Source organism: Hemicordylus capensis, chromosome 1, assembly GCF_027244095.1.
Source record: "Hemicordylus capensis ecotype Gifberg chromosome 1, rHemCap1.1.pri, whole genome shotgun sequence".
Taxonomy (NCBI): Eukaryota; Metazoa; Chordata; class Lepidosauria; order Squamata; family Cordylidae; genus Hemicordylus; species Hemicordylus capensis.
The window spans coordinates 402,709,166-402,727,076 of NC_069657.1; positions in this window are offsets into that span (position 1 = coordinate 402,709,166).

Consider the following 17,911-nt stretch of genomic DNA (forward strand, 5'->3'; position numbering starts at 1 on the left):
CACATGCAGGGTACAGATTGGCAGTGTACTGCTGTATCTGCAATCAACAACATATTGTGTGAATAACTGTATGTGTGTACAGATCAGTACCTGTGTATACAGATTATACATGTGTTGAACATAACTTGTGAACAGGGTACTCATGACTCCTTTATAACTCAATGAGTAAGTTCAGCCCACTTTTGGACATGCCCTCCAGGGGCCAGGACAACACATCCCAGCCCCCAACCCTCCCCACTGCCTGGCCAGTGGGGAATTGTCTGGGTGTGCAGGTAGACCTCCCAGCAATACTGGATTGATTGTCTGTGGGGAAGGTAGGTTTAACCCACCTTTCCCTCCGCCCACCATCAAGCCATTCTCACCACACATGAGAAAGGGCTCCTTGACTCCTGTATAAAGTATTTTCTACAGAGAAAACTGTTAAGGCTGTTAAGCTTACCATAGTTAACCATAAAAAATGGAGAAGAGAAGTCCTTGGATTCTAGGCAATGGATGGAATTCTGCCTCCCTCCCCTGATGTTCCTTTCAGGCTCTGAGACCGGGTCTAGAATGAGTTCAAATCTCTGTTCAACAATGAAGATCATGGGGTGATCTTGCAATCATTGTCAACCTAACCTATCTCACAAGTTTGTTTCTAAGGGGGGAAATGGCAATTTTGATGAATCAACTCGAATTGATTTGAGTGATTTGGCCATAGGAACAACGAGGAACTCAAATCACCACATTGTTCTCCATGGGTAGGTCCTAGGGACACCAGGGTGAGTTGGGTAGTAGGGCATGATGGCTGCTACATACCACCCAATCCACAAAAGAAATGGGCAAGCAGGTGATTTTAAAAAAAAATTACCTTTCTCCAAAACTCCCATATGATTTGGGGGAAAGGTTAAAAAAATAGTTAAAAGTTTACAAATCTTCTAAAAATTGCCCACTTGCCCATTTATTTTGTGGGTTGGGTGGTAGGTAGCACCCATCATGCTGTACCACACAACCCACTTTATTGTCCCTAGGCGCTACCCATGGGGAACAGTGCGATGTTTCAAGTTCCCCATTTTTCCCTACGGCTAAAACAAGCAAAGTGCACAGACTGCAACCCTGCCTTGAAAAACATTGCAAAACAGAAGGACACATCCCTCCCAACACAGAACATCACATTTTGCCAAACACACAATTCAAAAATGTCCCAAAAAGAATCACTGACCCAGAATCTATTGTTAGCCACAGTGCCTGCACTGTAGTAACATTACTGGCAAGTTGGCCTCTCACACACAATTATGATTCCTTACTTCAGCATTGCAGCAGTTGCCACAGCAGCACCCTTAGCAGCCAGCAAGCATTGCCATAAGCTCAACTAGAATGTCTTCAGCCACATTTTGACTGAGTGATTACACCTTGCAATGCAGAGCAGACCAGAAGAGTGAGTGAAGCACAAGCTACTCTCAAGGCCAGACATTTTTATTTTATTTTATTTTATTTTGTTAGATTTATATGTCACCCTACTCCCATAGGACTCAGGGCGGCTTACAAGCAAACGTACACAACAATACAATTTCATAAAAATATATCGTACATAGCTTCATAAACCACAACCCCATATATGGAGCTCATCACAGCAATCACCAAGAAATATTGCACAGACTCATAAAGCTGAGTTGCTACTGCCCATTTCTTGCCACAATACCATCTTACAAACAGACCAAACCACAACTCAGGGTCAGCAGGGCAGGCAGGCACCCAAGTTATGCCTTTGTCAATCTGAAATCAAGCAAAACCAGATAGTTAACAGCAAACCATAGCACAGTAAGCCTTTTATACTTACTCAGTGCTAAGAGAACCATGAAATCACATCTTCATTTCTTCCATCCTGCAGGCCACAGAGAGACAGGATGGCAGAGCAGTCATGGCCTGATGGACCAATGGTCTGATAAGAAATAAAGAAGATTTTACTCTTACCATGAGAAGAAGTCTCTTTTCTTTTCTTCTTCTCCAGCGTACACCCCTGCCTGCCTGCCTGCCTGTGTCTGGATAACACCATGGCCTCAGATTGGTTCTGGGCCCTGGCTGACATTCTTTTACCATTTTGAGTTTTGTTCCATCGAAACAACAGGTTCAACTGCTGTTTCAACAAAGCATTTTGGCCATCTGCATTTCGAGCTTGAAACAAAATGCAAAATCCATTTTTTGCACATCCCTACTTCTGAACATGATGATTCCCCATTTAAATTACATGGCTAACTGCTCCAGATAGACCCATCCTCCATGAATCTGTCTAATCTGCTTTGTAAAATTCATTCACGGTAGTAGCCATCAAGAATACTATCTCATGCTAGTGAACTCCATCAGTTAATTATGTGCATATCCACATATTAAGCTGTCATTTATAAATAGTGCAGAATGAATCAATAAATGATTAACTGCATTTTTAATAAACCATACTGTAAAGTCTCATGAAGAGCTGCAAGTCAATACAACTATTAATTAACCATGGCCTACAAGTTAAAGCTGCCATAAAACTAACCACCAGCAGATACCATTGTCACAGATCTTCTCCATGGTTAGGAATGGCCTGGATGGAACATAGGAAGCTGCCTTATACTGAGTCAGACTGTTGGTCCCCCTTGCTCAGTATTGCCTACCCTGACTGCCAGAGGCTCTCCAAGGTTTCAGGCAGGTGTCTTTCCCAGCACTACTTGGAGATGTCAGAGACTGAACCTAGGACTTCCTGCATACAAAGCAGATGCTCTACTACTAAGTTGTGGCCCCATCCCCAACCTAGTCCCACTGTCAACGTCAATGGTGTGGCCTCCACACCCAGAAAGTCACAAGGTACTAATAAGACAGGTAAGTCCTTCTAAAAAGAAGTCAATTCTAAAAAAAAGTTAAAAGTATTAAAAAAATTCTTTCAACTTCATTTCAGTAAAGTTAGGGGTTTGAAAACAATAGCTAATTCCCTTTGATTAATGTTTGCAGTCAATACAGACTTTGGAATTTTCTTTTAGGACTCCCCCACCATTGGTTTAGCTTGCACATTTGGAATTCTTTTATTTTCAGGACTTCTCGTCATTCATAAAAAAACCAGACACATGCTAGTAAAAGGCATAAGCTGAGCTGCTTGAAACAAAAAAGTTAAGTGAGGATTCTGACAATACTGGAATTCCCCATGAGTTATTTGTGCTAGTGTGATTATTATTCATTTGGATGCAATTAGAGATGGATTATTTTCCTCCCAGTCCTATTGTGGTGACAGAAGTGAAGCTAATTTTGGCATCCGCCATTTCCCCCCAGGATGCCCAGATGCAGTGACAACCTGAGGGGAAAAAAGTGGATGCCAATAGGCCCCATTCAGTTCATTTGTTCATTCATTCTGAAATGAATGCAAACCCACCCCTATTGTCAAGGAGACAGATAAAAATATAGTCAGATGCTATCTCTAAATGCATAAAACAATTTTTCATTACATGATCAAGCAGACTGCATGAGTCCAGCTAAGAAAAGTGGGGGGAGGGAGTGAGGGGGGAGGAAAAAGCAGCCCCAAAGTCTGGAACTATAACACCATATCCTGCTTTTTCCTCTTCCCCTTGTGCCATATGAGCACCAGAAAGTAAGCACAGGGGAAGTAGAGGTTCCTGGTGAGCGTGCACTCTCAGTGCCTATTTCTGTGTCTTATGAACCTGCCATGTCAGGTTGCTAATGTCAGGTTCCCTCCCTGCTACCCAACAGGGAGGAAGCTGTCCAACTTCAAATGCAGGGTACAGATATTAGGTGGTGGGAGGGGTAACATTGGTAACTTGACATGGCAGGCTCAGATGACACTGAAAAGGGTGGGAGTACCAGCTCACAAACCAGGAAACACTGCTCTCTGCCTACTTAAATTCTAGCCCATAGAATGATAGAACTTTAGAGTTCTTTAGAGCTCACATCCAGGATGCCTTGGAGGTCTTCTAGTCAAATCCCCTGTTTAGTACAGGAAACTGCTACAGCATTCCTGACAGATGGTCATCCAGCCCCTGTTTGGAAGCCTCTAGAGAAAGAGAGTCCAGTACTGCATGGTGCAAACTGTGGAGCTTATGAGATCATCGTATTTGTGTTTGTGTGTGTCCATGAGGTTGTGTGTGTGTCTACATGTTTCCATCTAACAACATTTGTGTTCACAGTCCAATACCAAATTCACAGCACGAGGAAGGGAGTGGCAGGGGACACAGACGGAGGCTGTTGATGAAATTCAAGGGGTTGGCCACTCAAAATATGGACAACATCCTTTTATAACAAGGGTTGCCCTATTCAAGCCTCCCAAATCCAGGTGGCCTAATCTGCATATTATGCAAATTATGCAGCAAACTAATTTGCATTTCAATTATTTATTTGACAGATTTGTATACTTTCCCCTCTTTCTCTGCCCTCCCATGTGATTGGATCCAGAGTAAAATCCAGGCAATCCGGGCAGCGCATTTGAAATCCATGTAAATCCATGTGGAATTTAGCAGCCTGGTGGAGGAGCGAAAATCCAGGGGCTACCCTAAATTCCTGGGGACACAGCAAGGTTATTTATAAACCATGTACTGACAGCTGGATACATACAACATCCTCAGCTCCGAAGCACTTAGGAAGGGGTCCTAGGAAAGTCACCATGATAAAAGAAGCAGAAAGTAGACTCCATTCATTCTACTTAGAACTCTTTGTTTTCTAATAAACCAACACAGCTATCTAGGATTTCCATTACGCCTGACATTATTCTACATTCCTATCATCTGCATTGCCATAGTAGCTATTACCCTTCACTTGCTGCTTTGAAATAGGATTGTGAGACTTTTTATTTTGTAACACATTCTCTCTTTAAATTATGTTTTCCTGATTTTTATATGCCTGGCTGCTGGCTTCTGTTTTATTGTTTGTTGCCTTTTTTACAATATGTTTCATATATGATGTTTTATTGTAACATTTTCTGTTATGTTTTATTGTAAACTACTCTGAGTTTCAGTGAGTAGCAGGATATAAATGTATTAAATAAATACATAAATATGTGCCCACCTTTGGAAGAAGATTTAATATTGGCTGGAATAATGAGGAAAATTACTGTAATTTTGTTATTATAACCTGCACATGAGTATAACCCGTACACAAGTTGATACACAAGCTAGTTTACATAACCAGCTGATCACAGGTTGTGTTAAAAAAACAAACCTTTTATTACCTGCATACTTTGCATTTGCTTTGTATTGTCCACTCCTGAAGGAGTACAGGTAGTAGCTGATAGTAGGGTATGTTAAAAAACCAACAACAACCCCTGTATACCTCACACCCACTGAATTCCTCACACTGCCTTGCCCAGGATGCAAAATTCTGTATAACCAGAGGCTTATATTCACAAAAATATGGTGCTCAAAGCAATCCTATTGAAATACAAAAGGCAAGCTATGTATTGTCCTTGTCCTTTTAATTTAAGTGGGACTACTTTGAGTAATTTTCTTCATCATGTCAGCTACTTGCACGTGCAACTGAAAATAAATGCCCCTAGTGGCATTTGGTTGTGCATATTCTTTTTCAAAAATTTGTACCTTGCCTTTCGATCTACAGATCCTCAGAGCGGCTAACAAGAAATGTTAAAGATTTGCTGCCAATCAGAAAAGCAGATGCTAGTGGGCATGAGCTTGAACAAAAGGCAAATCAAAGAAAGTTTTGGGTGGTTAGGTAAGGTAAGGACAAAAACATTGAGAATGTAATCAGGCACTGTATGGCTTGTGCTGTATCTGACAAATTGCAGAAGACTTTCACTACCCCCTTGACTCCAGTAGAGTATCCCAGTGTTCCCTGGGAAAAACATGCTCTGGATATAATGGGGCCATCGATAACCAACCCACAAAGCAAAGATTTGTTATAGTGATGGTGGATTCCAGGTGGCCAGAAGCTTCATTTGTTGACAACATTACTACAAACAAGGTGATCCAGTTCATGGCTGCAGTTATTGCAAGGGAAGGTCTTCCTAAAGAACTAGTGACTGACAATAGGACTCAGCTTACTTCATTTGAAATGGAGCAATACTTGCACAACCATGGGCTAAAACACAAGACTCTTTCCTTTTACCATTCTTGAGGGAACGGCTTAGTGGAAAAAATGAACAGATTAGTGAAAGAAAGTTAACAACTGGCTATTACACAACAACACTTGAAAGAGGCAATGCATGAACCTCTGAAACCTTTCTCATGAGCAGTGAGAAAGGGCAAGAAGGTTAGCAAGGAAGAAGCCCTAAAGAGGGTTAGCGGGGAGGAACCCCACAGACAAGCAAAGGTGCCCTCTTTGGCGGGCAGGTCACCCTCCCAGATGACTACTGGCTGCTGCCTATAGCTTGGAGGATCGGGATGCCGGGACACATCACCCCGTGTCACCCCACCCAATGAAGCTCCAATAATGTACTGAATGAGTGTGTGATGCTTTAGGGGTATCCTCCTCCCCTCCCTGAGATCTCCTCAGTCTGCCAGCCATGGTAGCTGGCAGACGATCACAGAAACGGGGTTAGGAGAGCGCTCACTCTCCAAACCTCAATTTGGAGAGTGGCTGCCTAGGCGGGTTTGCTGCCAAGGCACCTCCAGGATCAGGCCTGATCCTGGCATTGCATATGCTCAGGCAAAACTAGGCCGGGCTTCCCTGCATGTGAATAGCTTCTCTATTTGCTTATTGTACTACTTCTGATTGTACTACAAGAAAATCACCATTTGAACTCCTGAGAGGATGCAAAGCTACCACCAAGCCCGTGGCAACAACTGATAGGGCTTTCCGTGCCATCTCACTCTGAGGATGCAGAGATTCGTGACTGGGTAAAGGAGAAGCAATTAAAATATAAATTGTATGTAGATCAGAAACGGGGTGCAAATCAGCGAACGTTTCAGGTGGGGGTCTTTGTTCGAGTACGACTGCCTTATAAAATGAGAAGGGGTTATTCCCAATATTCTGGACCCAAACAAATAATCGAAATCCAAGGAGATTCTGTCATATTGGATGATAGAAAGAAATTGAGCAGTTCAAAACTTTCTTGAGACAAGAGGGAAGGGAGTCTGATCTCAAGAGAGGAACCATAGAGGAATTTGATCTTGTCTCCAGTTTTGACCTTGCAGATGAGGCTGATAAAAATAATGGACGATCCTCAGTACCTGAAGACCAAACAGTTCCTGTGCCCAAGAACCCGGGACTTAGGAGACGTGTGCATGACAGGAGACCACTAAAAGGTTTCAAGACTTTGTCACTAGATTTTAAATCAATTCAAATTTTGGTTGTTATAAAAGGGAGATATCTGTTGTAGTCTATCTAGTAATATTTTATGTTGTGTTGTTGAGAAGTTTGTCCCTGTATGTATCTTGTAGAGTTTGTTGTAAACCGCCCAGAGACTCGAGTTTTGAGGTGGTAGATAGATAGGTAGGTAGGTAGGTAGGTAGATAGATAGACAGATAGAGGGTTGTATAGGGTTTTTTTCTGTTTTATTTTTGGCCAGAATCCAAAACACCCTCATTTGGTTCTTTGTTCGGAATCAGCCAATCTGAAACACCTCAATTTTGTTCTTTGTTCAAAATTGCAAAATCCAAATCCAAAACATTTTGGATTTTAAAAAATGGACCTGGGGCAAAACTAGTTGGTGGGGGTGGCAGTGCCCAATGTGTGGAAACTATCACCCAAATTTCAGAGGAATTGAGCAAAGGGCTGATTTTTGGTGAATATTTGAAGTTTAAGATTTTTTCCATAGGAAATAATGGAGGATTCAGCAAAAGTATAACTTCTCATCAGGGGGAAAGGGGTGGCCCAGAGCAGAGTAGGGTTGGTGGTAGTTCCCAGTGGGGGCAAGGAAGCTGCCAGAATTATTTCAAAGGAATTGGACAGAGGGCTGATTTTTAAAGATTTAATGGAGTTTATTCGTCTTCGCCATAGGAAATGATGGAGGTTTCAGCAGCCCCATAACTGCATTTGGGGGGTGCTGGGGTGGCCCAGAGTGAGTGGTCCTGTAGAGCACATAGGGTGCCAACCACCCCCATGGGTTGCTAATCCATGGGGTACTGGAGTCTGTTGTTTCTGAGATGTTTTGAGTGTAGATTCTCTGGTAGCATATGAGAGTGGATTCATGGTTTGTCTTTGAAAATCTCATATGCTACCAGAGAATTTACACTCAGAACACCTCAGAAACAACAGAACCCAGCAATCCATGGGGGTGGTTGGCACCTTATGTGCACTACACCACCACTCACTCCTGGCTCCACTCACTCCAGGACACCCCAGTGCCCCCCAGGTGGAGTAATGGGCCTGCTGAAACCTCCATTATTCCCAAGGGAGAAAAACCTTAAAGACGCGTAAACTTCAACAATTCCTAAGAAATCAGCCCTTTGCCCTATTCCTTTGGAATCTGGGTTGTGGCAGGCACCCCTTGGGGAACTGCCACCCAACCCACTGTTTTGCCATTCAGGCCCCCTTTCTGCCCCAAACCTGTAAACTTCAGAAATTCTTTAAAAATCAGCACTTTCCCCAATTCCTTTGGAATCTGGGTGGCAGCAGGCACCCATTGGGGCACTACCACCTGACCCACTCTTCTGTCCCCAAAGTCCCCTTTCTGCCCTGAATCCACCTCAAATAACATCAACTTCACACATTAACAACAGCAGAGCTTTGCAAAGAACCAGGCAGATTTCCAAAGGTCATGCACATCCACATCCCCCACTCCAGAAATGCAAGTGTTCTACACACAACAGTGTGAAACAACAACAATGAAATGCACACTGCCCCATATAGTGTGCACACTGCCCCATTGGCCAATGAGGGTAAATTTTACCCTTAAATTCCCTTAAAAGGAATAAGGAAGCAATTGCCAGCAGATGAGCCCATGCTTTCACGGGCCTATCTGCAGTCTGGAAGGGCCGGAAATCCAAACAGATGTCAAAACTCAAAAGGAAGACTGAAGGAGAAAGACTTTTCACGATTGCAAAATGGAGTTCCAAAACAGCCGAAACAACAAAACGTTTTGTATCCGAAACAGGGACATTTTGTTTTGGCTACAAAATTTTTGGTTTTGAGCACTGGGTGTTTTGTTTCGGCTACAAAACAGCCGAAATGGCCTGTTTGGGGCACAAAACATTTTGTATCCGAAATGAAATGCACACCCCTAGATAGATAGTGTGGGATGTGGATTCACAAAGGAACAGGGAGGGAAAGGAGAAGGAGAAAATGGTGTTGCTGCTGAATAAATCCTTAGTTAAATCCACTTAAGTTTTATTTTTATGAGGGAAGCAGCTATAACACAATAGTATTCAAAGATCTTTTGAGAACTTGGTTTCTCTACTGAGACTTTCACCCAGTACACCAAATGTGAAGCTGAATTAAAGCTCTGTCTGCCACAGTGCTTTTTGGGATAGAATTAACTCTGAAATTGCAGTCATCATTTAAACAAATAGCTATCATAGGATCGCTCACTAACATTTCTCTTGACATCACCTTGGGGGGGGGAAGGTAAGCCTTTCCCCCATTTTACAGATGAAAAATTAATGTGTGAGCAAAAGCAGTTTGTCAAATACTGCACAGTGGTTTGCAAGCCGAGTCAGCATTCAAAGATAAATGTTGCAGTCTGAGGTAACTTACTCTGCTGCCACTATCCATTTTCTCCTGTAGGCCATCAGATCTGGAACAGAAGCAATAACTCACCAAGATGGTGGGATTTAGGAGACCATTTGTGAGGTTTGAACAGTAAAGTCACACAGCCACCGATGCCTGTTCTCAAACAGGCGTCCACAGAGTGAAATTCCTTCCACTCACAAAATCACTGCACAGAACTAAAGTGTTTAAGAAAATCACACACTACTTTGTATGATCCTCCAGGAGAGAAAAGGGTTGAATACATCAGATGAATAATGAATGAATGGTTGAGTGATGAATGAATGATTTCAGCCTACTTTGATAGATGTGCCCCTCTCTGTGATATCTGCCCTGTCAATTCAGATCACAGAATAGAAGCGCTCAAACAAAGGCAGAACCCAAATGCTCCCCAAAGCAACAAAACACTCAGGTGAGATACTTTTCTTTCTTCAGTGCATTATACTCCTGATCCCTGTTCATGCCTTTAAAGTATGAAGTAGCTATGGCAACAGGTAATAGTCCCCCCGCCCAATAGACATCCTTTCTAGCAAAACAACTGAATGTGTTCTTCTAACTTCTCTTCATTAAACAGGAAGTGCAAGCATAAACACAGACCAGATGCATGGCAAGGGCAGATAATAGAGGGATATAACTCTCTGGAAATCTATTTGACCCATGTAGGAAGGAGGGTATATGCCACATTCTTCCCCTTCTGACTTTTCCTTAGATAAATGACCATTGTCTCTTACTCAGTCTTTTTATATATATTTCAATGTTTGTGCATTGAAAAATCACACATTTATGTTCTTGTTTTCGATAGCTTTTGAACAGAACTGATGGAAAGGGCCACTGAGAACACTGTCTGGCATTCCGATATCAGACTACGAAACGGTAGACAAAGCTTTAGTGTCAAGCAGGAGAGTAGACAACAGAGTCAGGTTTTAGGTGTATGTGTACTATACACATAGTGGGTTGACAAAAAATACAATGCCAAAATATACAGCAACAGAAGACAACAGATCTAATCAATCTAGCAGAAACACTGCAAAGAAAAATGCTGGAGGAGAGAGTGCAGGATACATACAAGCAGGATTCAACTGGCCGATACACCTTTCCAAAGAGAGAGGTTTTCACCTGACATCTTAAGGCAGTTGTTGGGGCCAGGTGGCTCTCCTTCGGAAGAGATTTCCGTTTGTATTCTGTGCTCTTATAGCGTTTTTCTTTGCTGTGTTTCTGCTAGGTTGATTATATTTGTTGGCTTCTGCTGCTGCATATTTTGGCACCGTGTTGTTTGTTTCATCTTTCTTGTGAACTGCTTTTGATATTTTAAAAGAAAAGGGGAGTGTCCATTTTAAAAGTCAAATAAAATTAAAATAAACATAAATTTTCCATAGCAAATAAGTAAAGTGTGTACAGGACAACAATCCAAACCTATGTGAGTGAATTGCAGCCCATGCACCCAGATGCTAAAACATGGAGATCTGCAGTGCCACTCACACTTTGGTTGTTTGTGCCATGAAGACCCCTTGTACGTATAGAAAACATAGTTGCCATGTAACCTGTGGAGGTGTTCTGAGACACCAGCTGATACGATAAAAAAGATGACTCAAAGAAATTTAGGCAATGCCTAACTTGTCCTTTCAATTTCAGTGGGACTACTTTGAGTAAATTTCTTCACAGTGAGTCTATTCCCACGATCAGCCAAAATCGGGCTAGGGGAGCCTAGCCCGATTTCAGCTAATCGTGGGAGCCACTGGGCTCGCAGGTGAGCCCAGTTGCCTCCTGGCGGTTAACCCACCTAAGTACCCCTCCCCTTAAACCGGGTTTGCAGAGTGAGCACTCCGCAAACCTGGTTTTTTTTAATCATGAGTAGCTGAGGCATGGCGCCGCACTGCAGTTACTCATGAGTAGACCCCCGGAAGGGAGGTGAAAAGCCACCTCCCAGCTTTGGGGGTCTCTCCAGCATGCCCTGCGTGCTCGCTAAGCCCACTTTCCCCACTCACCCTTAGAAACCGGGTCTCACTGATCATGAGACCCGGCTCTATGTCAGCCTTTTTAACATAACAGGTTTGCAGAGAAAGGTAATGCCTTTATCTCCACCACCTCTCATTGTGCAGTCTGGTCCTCTGTGCAGATATCCTAGCTGTCGGCCCACAATACATATCACACACATACACAGCACTTAGGAAACCCACTAGTCTACTTGTCTGTGACGAGTGAAAAATCATGCCTGATGAGTGAAAAAAGTCCTGATGAGTGATGTACCAACATAGCTCAACAAGTAAAATTTGTGTCTGCCTGGTGAATAGAGCCAACATTTCTTGACCCCTGCATTGTTTACTCTGCTGCTCGACAGTGAAGGTTTATCTACTGTTTCACAGTCTGATATTATAATGCCATAAAGTGCTGTCAGTGGCCCTTTCTATCATTTACAAGCAACGGTGGAAGCAGACTTGTCCAAGACCATTTGGGATGCTGAAATTTGAACTCTCCCTTGCCTGTTCTGAGTCCCTGCCTGTCCCTTGCAAACCATGGAGTTTCCCAATCATGGATCTGAGTATCCACGACTGGCAAACTGTCACCCCTCTCGCCAACCGTGACTTGAGTATTTGCAGTTGGTGCCATTTAAAAAAAAAATTTCTGGCCATTTTTTGGCTGATTTCTGGGGTCACAGAGTCAATCGGAGGGTCAGGGGGTCATTTACAGAGGTCAAGTGGCAATTTGGGGGGAGTTGGGATGATTGGGGGGTTGGGGTGATTTTGGGGGGTTCAAAGGGAACATTTCTGGGATCACAGGGTCATTTCTGGAGGTTGGGGATCTGTTCCAGGTGTCAGGGGACCTTTTCTGTGGGGTCAGGGGGGATTTTATCTACCCTTTTTTGTGTGTTTTCTGGCACTTTGGCATTCGCTATTCCCCTAACCCTGTGTCTCTCATTGAAGTCAATGACTTCCCTACTGCAAATTTGCCAGCCATGAGGCTTTCCAGGAACAGAACCCTCGTGGCTGGCGAAGGACAACTGTATTCTAAGATATTAACTCCTGCATCAAAGGCATAAAGCCTTGATATCTATATGGTTACAAAAAAGGGCTTGGGAATTGCTGCTAAATTCTGGGAAATTCTTGGCTTTTATTACAAAAAGCAAGTTTCTAATCCTTATGGTTAGAGGAAAATAAAAAGATGTTGGGCTAGTTCTACCAAATACCTGGGAGCCAGTAGGATCTTGACAAGGCCTCTGGTAGAGAGGAGTATTCTTCACACAACATATGCCCCAGACTGTTCTTCAAATCAATGCCATTTTCAAACCCTCCATTACATAGCCTCCAGTGATCCCTGTTTACCAGATGCAGTACTTATTTTCTGGGAAATCACTGTAATTGTTTTGTCCATGTTTTTGACTCTGGGGATCCCTTTTCAAATTTTTGGATGTGAGTTGCTAGAGTCGTCATTCTTGAGGTTCATCTCCCTCCCCAGAGTCTCTAGAAATGAAATCTCTAAGTGGATGAATGGAGACATGATGTCTCTAGTTCACCTGTATATAAGTATATAAGTGAGTGCACAATGCTAAAGCATTGTGCACTGCACAGCATATAGCAGGTGGAATCCAGCCTTCAGCAATGTGTAATAGTTTGTGCAGTGGGGGGCATTTCTGTAGTAATCCTTGGCATGAGAATTGGTTGTTACACATGGAGCTCGATTTTCATCTGCAAATATTAAAGGGTATGGATTTATTATTATTATTATTATTATTATTATTACATTTATATCCCGCTCTTCCTCCAAGGAGCCCAGAACGGTGTACTACATACTTAAGTTTCTCTTTCACAACAACCCTGTGAAGTAGGTTAGGCTGAGAGAGAAGTGACTGTCCCAGAGTCACCCAGCTAGTATTATGGCTGAATGGGGATTTGAACTCAGGTCTCCCTGGTCCTAGTCCAGCACTCTAACCACTACACCACACTGGCTCTCATCTGGCTCATCTGCTTTGGTAATCTGAAACAGCATGCTCTTTGTGCAGTTTATGACCTGTTTTCCATCTATGGCATGCTTGTTAAAATTTTATGCCATGCCTCCCAGACTTCTTGGCCATGGCTTGTACACATTGTACACCATGCAAACAACCCCCCAGGTTGTTTGGCCATGCCCCCTACATATTCACAGCCGCCTGGGCTTGTGGTAGCAAGGATGATTTCTCTCCTTTGCTAAGCAAGGCTGTCTTGGTTTCCATTTAGATGGGAGACTACATGCATGCACACACAAAAATTTCAATGTTGCAGCCACTCCCTGACCTCCCACCCAAATAATAGAATGCAGCCACAAAGAATATAGTTATCTGCTCTTAACAAAGGAGTTACTAAAGGCTCCCCCCCACACCAAGTTTACTCTCCATCCACCCACACCAGAGACTACTAATTTATTAATATTTACATATCACTTTTCAACAAAAGTGGAGGGCGAGGAGACAAGGAGGAAGTTGGCAGAGGAGGAGAGCGTAGAGAAGAAGCAGGAATGAGAAAGCCTTGAAGAGGAAAGGAGACTTGAAAAGAAGTGGTGGTGGTGGCAAGCAGGCACACACACACGTGCAGGAGAAGAGAAAAAGAGGAAGGAAGTTGGCAGAGGATGACATGGAACAAGGAAGAGTAAGGAGCCTTGGTGAGGACAAGAAGCCTTGAAGAAAAGCAGTGGTGACCAACATACACACAATCCCATCAGGGGTGCAGCAAGGCTGGAGTGGGCCCAGAGACAAGATTTTAAAATGCCGCCCCCCCCTCAAAGTCCAGGGCCTCCACACACCCCAGGCCCCCAAGGATTTAAGTCTGATATTTCAAAATAAGTATGCTGCCTGGAAATATATTTCACTGAAAACACACACACACACACACTTCACAATATATAATGATATACATTGAATACTATATATTTGTGCTACTTTTAATGCCTAGAACACACTAGCAACGCTAATTATTAAAATGGGCCCTCGTGGCAGATTAGCAAAAGAGACTTTCGACCATGCAGTGTGAGCCTATGTATGTTTTCTCAGAATTCGGAACAAAATCAGTAAAGTTTGAGTCCAGGAGGTTTTTCACACGGGGCTTTTAAAGCCCTTTAACACACATCTCCTCTGGAATGGAGGTGCTGCATTCACATGTTGGCCAGATTTACCCTGAAGTCCCTGCAAGCTATTGGGGAGTAATTCACATGCAATTCAAGTTTTTCACTGCTCATGTGTAGCCTGCACCCATTAGGCACTACCACCCCACCCCACTCCTTTTGCCCAGATCCCATGCTATGCCCCCGAACTGCCCCAAAGTCACTACAAAAAATCGCCAAAAATCAACCATGAACCAAATCACCCGAATTTTTCGGGTCCGAAATTCGGGTGATTTGGCTCATGCCCGAAAAATATCGGGGGACATCGGGGGTGATTCGGTTCGGCCCCAAATCACCCGAAATTGTTCATTTCGGGCACAGATCGTTCTGTGCCCGAAATTTTTTGCACATCCCTAAGAGACATGTCACATGATTCCCCATTGCCCACCTGCCCAACCCCAAGGCCCCTCAGCCACTTGCCCTGTTTGCCCTCTCTCCTGCTTGCCCTCTGGCAATCTAAGCAGCCTGCAAGCTGCTAGAGCTCCTTCTCTCCCCGCCTCTCAGCTGATCGGTGGGTGGGTGGGTCTTCCAGAGAGGCCTCCGTGTAGGCCTCGCTGAAGCCTGAAGCTCTCCAGGCAGCTGGCAAGCAAGCAAGCAAGCAAGGAGGCAGGCAGAGTGGCCAGCGCTGGCTGCCCTTACCCACCACAGTACTCTGCAGACCCTCTGACCAGGCCAGCCAGCCCAGCCTTTGCCAGTAATGGAGGTTGAATGTCTATTCCTTTTTGTAGCCCCCCACCCCAGATATATAGGGATCTGCTTGCTATAGGGCCTTGATATGGGGCGGGGAGGGGAGACTGAGAAGTCTCTGAATATTTAATTTAAAACAGATTGGAAAATTTGCTGGCTTTAAAAAAAACTATCTAAAAAGTCCTATAAATGACTTGTTTCATGGCAGAAAATTACAAAAACTTCTGGAAAAATATTATATTTATATTCATTTGTTCATTCATTCATTCATTTATAAATGTACTTATGTTCAAGTTGTTTTGAGCTCTGAGTGAGAACTGTGAAGCATGTGTTGTGTTTTTATTTTATTTTATTTTTCTTTAGAAATGCCAAGCTGGTTGGTCATGTCCATAAACCTCACTCACACTATTTACACTGTGTGTCATCAGTCAATATGATTCTGTAATGATATGAAATGTTAAGGAGGCCCTGCACATGCTGATTTGCCCCCCAGCACCTTACCCCACTAGGGATGACCCTGCTTCTGAGCACCTGCAGAGAGTGGTTTTTATCTCAGTACAGTGAGAGACCACAACCAGCCCTACTTCCACATTGGGGAGCAGGGAGAACGACTTTTAGGACAGTCTAGGGTGTAACTTCAGGAGCTCTTTGAGCCCTGGCATGTCTAATCTATCTTAAAATTTTTACTAAAGAAGAGGCAGATTCCTCATTCTCTCCCTCCCCCTTTTCTCCTGAGGAATGGTGCTAATTCTTGCTCTTTTCTATATTTCTCCCAACCTATCTTCCTTGCTTCAGTGGGACTTACTGGTCTCCTATAGGGAGCAAAATATGCTGTGAGCACAAATTAGTTTGGTTTAGTTTACATCCCTGAGCATGTGCAATCCTATTTGAACTTACCAGGGAAGTATCTCAGACAGTTGAATGCAATGGAGTTTATTTTTAAGTAGACATGCTTTCCTTGCTAGTAACTCCTTTGGGTTTCAATGAAATGTACTTTCAGCTAAATGTGGTTATATTTGCTGCCTGAGGCTGCAATTCTCCACACACTTACCTGGGACGTCTACACACAGCAGGCTTTACTGCAAGTTTACTGGGAGGCTTTAGTGCGAAACTGAAGTTGTCCCAAAGAACCAACGCAAAATAGTGGATTGTTTTTTACTCCAGATATTAATCAGTCTACACTCATTGGAAAAAAAATCTCATTTGCTATGATACAATGAGAATTCACACCTCAGAAGTTTTTTCTGAGGTGTGAATTCTCAGTCTATCATAGCAAATGAGATTTTTTTCAATTAAACAACTCTCATGACCCCACTTTCACTTTTCCACACTCTCTATTACTATGAATAATATGAGGAAGTAATCAATTTAGCACACTTCACCTTATGAAGACAAACCTCATAAAAATAAATTCACCAAAATTCCCCCCTCTGCCCAATCACTCTTAAATTGGGGATGGGTGGTAGCCTCCACCCATCAGGCACTATCTACCAGCCCACCCCACTCCTTTGGGGCAGATCCACTTTCTGCCCCCAATCTGCCCCAAAGACACCCAAACTTCAAATATTCCCAAAAAAATCAGCCCTCTGCCCAATCCCCCTGAAATTGGGGTGGTAGCCTCCACCCATTAGGCACTACCACCCCACCCCACTCTTTTGGGGCAGATCCACTTTCTGCCCCCAAACTGCCCCAAAGTCACTAAAACTTCAAAAATTCTCAAAAAATCACCCCTTTGTCCAAACCCCCTGAAATTGGGGTGGTAGCCTCCACCCATTAGGCACTACCACCCCACCCCACTATTCTGCCCCAGGCCCCACTTTCTGCCCCAATCTGCCCCAAAGACATGAAAATTTCAGAAATTTACCAAAAATCAGCCCTTTGCCCAATCCCCCTGAAATTGGGGTGGTAGCCTGCACCCATTAGTCACTACCACCCCACCACACTCCTTTTGCCCAGATCCCATGCTATGCCCCCGAACTGCCCCAAAGTCACTAAAACTTTAAAAATTCACCAAAAATCAGGACTTTGCCCAATCCCCCTGAAATTGGGGTGGTAGACTCTACCCATTGGGCACTACCACCCCACCCCACTCTTTTGGGGCAGATCCACTTTCTGCCCCCAAACTGCCCCAAAGTCACTAAAACTTCAAAAATTCTCAAAAAATCACCCCTTTGTCCAAACCCCCTGATATTGGGGTGGTAGCCTCCACCCATTAGACACTACCACCCCACCCCACTATTCTGCCCCAGGCCCCACTTTCTGCCCCAATCTGCCCCAAAGACATGAAAATTTCAGAAATTTACCAAAAATCAGCCCTTTGCCCAATCCCCCTGAAATTGGGGTGGTAGCCTGCACCCATTAGTCACTACCACCCCACCACACTCCTTTTGCCCAGATCCCATGCTATGTCCCCAAACTGCCCCAAAGTCACTAAAACTTCAAAAATTCACCAAAAATCAGGACTTTGCCCAATCCC